Below are 6,984 nucleotides of genomic sequence, written 5' to 3' on the forward strand. Positions count from 1 at the left end.
AGGGAGAGGGAGAGGGAAAGAGGGGCTGCGCCCCCCTCCCCTAGTCCTATTCGGACTCCCCTTGGGGGGACACCACATCCTGGTTGCTGCCCTCTCTCTCCCCTAAGGCCCACTAAGTCCCATTAATTCCTCGAGGGGTTCCGGTAACTCCTCTGGCACTCCGGTTTTATCCGAAACCATCCGGAACACTTCCAGTGTCCGAATAACATGGTCCAATATATCAATCTTTATGTCTCGACCATTTTGAGACTCCTCGTCATGTCCGTGATCTCATCCGGTACTCCGAACAACGTTAGGTACATCAAATCACATAACTCATAATACAAATCGTCATCGAACGTTAAGCATGCAGACCCTATGGGTTCGAGAACTATGTAGACATGACCGAGACACATCTCCGGTCAATAACCAATAGCGGAACCTGGATGCTCATATTGGTTCCTACATATTCTATGAAGATCTTTATCCGTCAAACCACATAACAACATACGTTGTTCCCTTTGTCATCGGTATGTTACTTGCCCGAGATTTAATCGTTGGTATCATCATACCTAGTTCAATCTCATCACCGGCAAGTCTCTTTACTCGTTCCGTAATACATCATCCCGTGACTAACTCATTAGTCACATTGATTGCAAGGCTCATAGTGATGTGCATTATCAAGAGGGCCTAGAGATACCTTTCCGATACACAGAGTGACAAATCCTAATCTTGATCTATGTCAACTCAACAAACACCATCGGAGACACCTGTAGAGCATCTTTATAATCACCCAGTTACATTGTGATGTTTGATAGCACGCAAGGTGTTCCTCCGGTATTCGGGAGTTGCATAATCTCATAGTTTGAGGAACATGTATAAGTCATGAAGAAAGCAATAGCAATAAACTAAACGATCATAGTGCTAAGCTAACGGATGGGTCTTGTCCATCGCATCATTCTCTAATGATGTGATCCCGTTCATCAAATGACAACACATGTCTATGGCTAGGAAACTTAACCATCTTTGCTTAACGAGCTAGTCAAGTAGAGGCATACTAGGGATACTTTGTTTATCTATGTATTCACACATGTACTAAGTTTCCGGTTAATACAATTCTAGCATGAATAATAAACATTTATCATGATATAAGGAAATATAAATAACAACTTTATTAGTGCCTCTAGGGCATATTTCCTTCAGTCTCCCACTTGCACTAGAGTCAATAATCTAGTTCACATCGTCATGTGATTTCACACCAATAGTTCACATCTTTATGTGATTAGTTCATGTCTTCATGTGACTAATACCAAAGGGTGTACTAGAGTCAATAATCTAGTTCACATCGCTTGTGAGAGAAGTTTTGTCTATGGGTCTGCAACATTCAGATCCGTATGTATTTTGCAAATTTCTATGTCTACAATACTCTGCACGGAGCTACTCTAGCTAATTGCACACACTTTCAATATGTATCTAGCTCGAGACTTAGAGTCATCTAGATCGGTGTCAAAAGCTTGCATCCACGTAACTCTTTACGACGAACTCTTTTATCACCTCCATAACCGAGAAATATTTCCTTAGTCCTCTAAGGATAATTTTGACCGTTTTCCAGTGATCTACTCCTAGATCATTATTGTACTCCCTTGCCAAAATCATGCTAAGGTATACAATAGGTCTGGTACAAAGCATAGCATGCTTTATAGAACCTATGACTGAGGCATGGGGAATGGCTTTTCATTCTCTTTCTATTTTCTACGGTGGTTGGATTTTGAGTATTTACTCAACTTCGCACCTTGCAACACAGGCAAGAACTCCTTTGACTGTTCCATTTTGAACTACTTCAAAAACTTGTCAAGGTATGTACTTATTGAAAAATTTATCAAGCGTCTTGATCTATCTCTATAGATCTTGATGCCCAATATGTAAGCAGCTTCACCGAGGTCTTTTATTGAAAAATTCTTATTCAAGTATCCATTTATGCTATCCAGAAATTCAGTATCATTTCTGATCAACAATATGCCATCCACATATAATATCAGAAATGCTACAGAGCTCCCACTCACTTTGTTGTAAATACATGCTTCTCCAAAAGTCTGTATAAAACTATATGCTTTGATCAACTCATCAAAGCATATATTCCAACTCCGAGATGCATGCACCAGTCCATAGATGGATCACTGGAGCTTGCACACTTTGTTAGCACCTTTAGGGTTGACAAAACCTTCTGGTTGCATCATATACAACTCTTCTTTAATAAATCCATTAAGGAATGTAGTTTTGATATCCATTCGCTAGATTTCATAAAATTCGGCAACTGCTAACATGATTTGGACAGACTTTTAAGCATCGATATGAGTGAGAAAATCTCATCGTAGTCAACACCTTGAACTTGTCAAAAACCTTTTGCGACAATTCAAGCTTTGTAGATAGTAAGACTACTATTAGCGTCCGTCTTCCTCTTAAAGATCCATTTATTCTGAATGGCTCACCGATCATCGGGCAAGTCAATCAAAGTCCATACTTTGTTCTCATACATGGATCCCATCTCAGATTTCATGGCCTTAAGCCATTTCATGAAATCTAGGCTCATCATCACTTCCTCATAGTTCGTAGGTTCGTCATGGTCTAGTAACATGACTTCCAGAACAGGATTACCATACCACTCTGGTGCGGTATGTACTCTGGTTGACCTACGAGGTTCGGTAGTAGCTTGATCTAAAGTTTCATGATCATCATCATTAACTTCCTCACTAATTGGTGTAGGCATCACTGGAACTGATTTCTGTGATGGACTATTTTCCAATTCGGGAGAAGTTACAATTACGTCATCAAGTTCTACTTACCTCCCACTCACTTCTTTCGAGAGAAACTCCTTCTCTAGAAAGGATCCACTCTTAGCAACAAAGATCTTGCCTTCGGATCTGTGATAGAAGGTGTACCCAACAGTTTCTTTTGGGTATCCTATGAAGACGCACTTCTCCTATTTGGGTTTGAGCTTATCAGGCTGAAACTTTTTCACATAAGCTTCACAACCCCAAACTTTAAGAAACAACAGCTTAGGTTTCTTGCTAAACCACAGTTCATATGGTGTCGTCTCAACGGATTTAGATGGCGCCCTATTTAACGTGAATGCAGTTATCTCTAATGCATAACCCAAAAACGATAGTGGTAAATCGGTAAGAGACATCATAGATCGCACCATATCTAATAAAGTACGGTTACGACATTCGGACACGCCATTACGCATTGGTGTTCTAGGTGGCGTGAGTTGAGAAACTATTTCACATTATTTCAAATGAAGACCAAACTCGTAACTCAAATATTGGCCTCCGTGACCAGATCGTAGGAACTTTATTTTCTTGTTACGATGATTTTCCACTTCACTCTAAAATTATTTGAACTTTTCAAATGTTTCAGACTTATGTTTCATTAAGTAGATATACTCATGTCTTCGCAAATCATCTGTGAGGGTCAGAAAATAACGATACCCGCAGCGAGCCTCAACGCTGATCGGACTGCATACATCGGTATGTATTATTTCCAATAAGTCAGTGGTTTGCTCTATTGTTCCGAAGAACGGAGTTTTAGTCATCTTGCCCGTGAGGCACGGTTCGCAAGCATCAAATGATTCATAATCAAGTGATTCCAAAAATCCATCCGCATGGAGTTTCTTCATGCTCTTTACACCAATATTGTTGGGGAACGTAGTAATTTGAAAAAAATTCCTACGCGCACACAGGATCATGGTGATGCATAGCAAAGAGAGGGGAGAGTGTGTCTACGTACCCTCGTAGACCGAATGCGGAAGTGTTAACACAATGCGGTTGATGTAGTCGTGCGTCTTCACGATCCGACCGATCCAAGTATCGAACGCATGGCACCTCCGAGTTCTGCACACGTTCAACTCGATGACGTCCCGCGAGCTCCGATCCAGCAAAGCATCACAGGAGAGTTCCGTCGGCACGACGGCATGGTGACGGTGATGATGATGCTACCAACGCAGGGCTTCGCCTAAGCACTGCTACAATATGATCGAGGTGGATTATGGTGGAGGGGGGCACCGCACACACCTAAGAGATCAATGATCAATTGTTGTGTCTTTGGGGTGCCCCCATACCCCCGTATATAAAGGAGGGGGGAGGAGAGGGCCGGCCAAGGGGAGAGGCGCGCCCAAGGGGGGGCAATCCTACTCCAAGTAGTTTTGCCCCCTCTTTCCTAGTCCTAGTAGGAGAGGGGAAGGAAAGGGAGAGGCGGAGAAGGAAAGAGGGGGCCGGCCCACCTTGCCCTAAACCAATTCGGTTTGGGCCTTGGGGGCGCGCCCCACACTCCCCTTGCTGCCCTCTATTTCCACTAAGGCCCATGTAGGCCCATTAAGCCCCCCGGGGGGTTCCGGTAACCCCCCGGTACTCCGGTATATGTTCGAAACCTTCCGGAACCTTTCCGGTGTTCGAACATAGTCGTCCAATATATCGATCTTTACGTCTCGACCATTTCGAGACTCCTCGTCATGTCCATGGTCATATCCGGGACTCTAAACTACCTTCGGTACATCAAAACACAAAAACTCATAATACTGATCATCACCGAACTTTAAGCATGCGGACCCTACGGGTTCGAGAACTATGTAGACATGACCGAGACACATCTCGGGTCAATAACCAATAGCAGAACCTGGATGCTCATATTGGCTCCCACATATTCTACGAAGATCTTTATCGGTCAAACCGCATAACAACATACATTGTTCCCTTTGTCATCGGTATGTTACTTGCCCGAGATCCGATCGTCGGTATCTCAATACCTAGTTCAATATCGTTACCGGCAAGTCTCTTTACTCGTTCCATAATACATCATCTCGCAACTAACTCATTAGTTACAATGCTTGCAAGGCTTATAGTGATGTGCATTACCGAGTGGGCCTAGAGGTACCTCTCCGACAATCGGAGTGACAAATCCTAATCTCGAAATACGCCAACTGAACAAGTACCTTCGGAGACACCTGTAGAGCACCTTTATAATCACCCAGTTACGTTGTGACGTTTGGTAGCACACAAAGTGTTCCTCTGGTAAATGGGAGTTGCATAATCTCATAGTCATAGGAACATGTATAAGTCATGAAGAAAGCAGTAGCAACAAACTAAACAATCATTGTGCCAAGCTAATGGAATGGGTCAAGTCAATCACATCATTCTCCTAATGATGTGATCCCGTTAATCAAATGACAACCTATGTCTATGGCTAGGAAACATAACCATCTTTGATCAACGAGCTAGTCAAGTAGAGGCATACTAGTGACACTCTATTTGTCTATGTATTCACACATGTATCATGTTTCCAGTTAATACAATTGTAGCATGAATAAAAAACATTTATCATGATATAAGGAAATAAATAATAACTTTATTATTGCCTCTAGGGCATATTTCCTTCAGTCTCCCACTTGCACTAGAGTCAATATTCTAGTTCACGTCTTTATGTGATTAGTTCACATCTCCATGTGACTACACTACAAAAAAATACACTTCCGTGATGATACGTGTAGGCACTGTAGGTCGTGTTTTTTGTCATGCATGTACATACATGACGATTTTATGACAGAATCAAGATAGTCATACATGTGCTGTCGTAGAAGTGTTCCATGACATTACCGAAATTATCATCACAGAAGTTTCCACTTCCATGACGATAAATCGTGTGTCACAGAAGTGCTTTCATCAAGGGTGACCGACACGTGGCATCCACCGTAACGGAACGCCATTAAGCTATCGGGTCGGATTTTGGATATGATAACCCGTTAACAACCCTAACCAATGGGAAATTTCCACGTGTAAAATTCTGATTAGCCGAAGGGAACACCTGTCAGCTCGTCAATGGGCCAGATGTCGCCCGTCCGTTGGAGGAGACATGCCTATGATACGTCGATGCGTGGCTGGGCCCAACAGAGGCCCATATAGGTGAAAAAGGCCGGCCTAGTCAAAGACCCGTAGAACTAAATCAGGTACTAGTGGGCCAGCCCAATAACGACCTGCTTAATAAATGCCCATTTACGTCCCGAAGCCAGATCTGGCCCGTTAATTGTTCGCCCAATATTTGGGCCCATTTATGGCCCGAAGCCAGATCTGGCCCGTTAATTGTTTGCCCAATATTTGGGGGCCCGTTAATTGTTCGCCGAATATTTGGGCCCAACTACAGCCCAGTGACTTTCGGCCTGTTAGAGGCCTGATGTAGACATGGGCCCATTTCAGCCCGGTGTGACTTTCGGCCTGGGAATGGCCCGTGCAGCCCATGGGCCATATATGGTCCGACGGGACATCGGGCCCACTAACGACCCGTGCTAAAGGTGGCAACAGTTAAGCCCAATGTGACTTTGGGCCTGTTAAAGGCATGTCGCGTAATTTAGCCCGTTGATGCCTGTGCTAAGCTTTCGGCCTCTTAAAGGCCCATGATATCAGTGGGCCAACTAAGGCCCGAGATATGTTTCGGCCTGGTAACGGCCCTTGAGCTAACTGGGCCCAAAACGGCCCGGTCTACATTTCGGCCTGCTAAAGGCCCGTAGACGACTAGTGAAAATTGAGGCCCAACATGCATTTTGGCCTGCTAAAGGCCCGTGGTTTCATCTCGGCCGTAACAGGCCAGTACAATATTCAGCCTGTTAATGGCCCAACGCTACCTGGGCCAAACTAAGCGCTGGGTCGACAAAAGGCCCAACTAAAATATAGGCCGGTGTAAGTTTGGGCCTGGCGCAATGTGTGAAGGCCCCAATCATTCGGGCCCAAGAAAGACGCAGGCCGGCCCAATTGTCGCCCGCTAAAAACCTGGCCCGTTAGAGTCGAATGTTTCGGTCCGGTCGACTACATCTGATTTTTTTTCAGATAGCGAATGATGGCAGTAACTAGTAGGAATTAAGAACAAACCTACTCTATACAATAAAGAAATTATGGCATAGTAACTAAGAATAAACCTACACTATACAATAAAGGATTTAAGGTATATTACATTCACTGG

Source organism: Triticum aestivum, chromosome 6A, assembly GCF_018294505.1.
Source record: "Triticum aestivum cultivar Chinese Spring chromosome 6A, IWGSC CS RefSeq v2.1, whole genome shotgun sequence".
NCBI lineage: Eukaryota > Viridiplantae > Streptophyta > Magnoliopsida > Poales > Poaceae > Triticum > Triticum aestivum.